Raw genomic sequence first — 569 nt, 5'->3', positions numbered from 1 at the left:
CTGAAGAAGCTTGTACCAGTCAAAACAATGCTCAATAAATAATGCCTTTTCGCTGCAAGAGCTTATCAGTTTGCTTAATTAAATAGCTTCTCATATGAATGTTAAGTTTGTGGATGCCAGGAGACTGACAGCCCTCGGGCAGCTGGAGCTCCCTCCTTGGCCACAGAAGGAACAAGCAGGGAGCAACAGCCTTGCCACCCACAGCCCTCGCCTCTTGCTTGAGGTTGCTTGTGTGGACCCTTTCTGCATTCACTGCTTGGTTTTTGGCTTCTCTTCTGGAACACAAAGAGGTATAGTACACTAGCAGCCTCTCCAGAGAAATGAACTGGACTAAGAAGGGGAAATGAGCGCTGTTCCCTGTAAGAAGTCATTGTAACCACTTGGTTCCTGGTGAGATTTGGCAAGGGAAGCACGTATCCTTCGGTCGGTGTCTCCTTCACTCTAACGCATTTATTTCACATACTCTGCCCACCACCCTGCTCTCTGCAGCCACAGCTTTCTCTTCCCTTCTCTGGATTCTACTGAAGTTAGAATCTCATTGCCTGTCCTGGGTTCAACATGGAGGAACC

The sequence above is a fragment of the Buceros rhinoceros genome, unplaced genomic scaffold (genome assembly GCF_000710305.1).
Source record: "Buceros rhinoceros silvestris isolate BGI_N320 unplaced genomic scaffold, ASM71030v1 scaffold960, whole genome shotgun sequence".
In the NCBI taxonomy this organism is placed as follows: Eukaryota; Metazoa; Chordata; class Aves; order Bucerotiformes; family Bucerotidae; genus Buceros; species Buceros rhinoceros.
Note: the sequence above shows the minus strand (reverse complement) of the source record.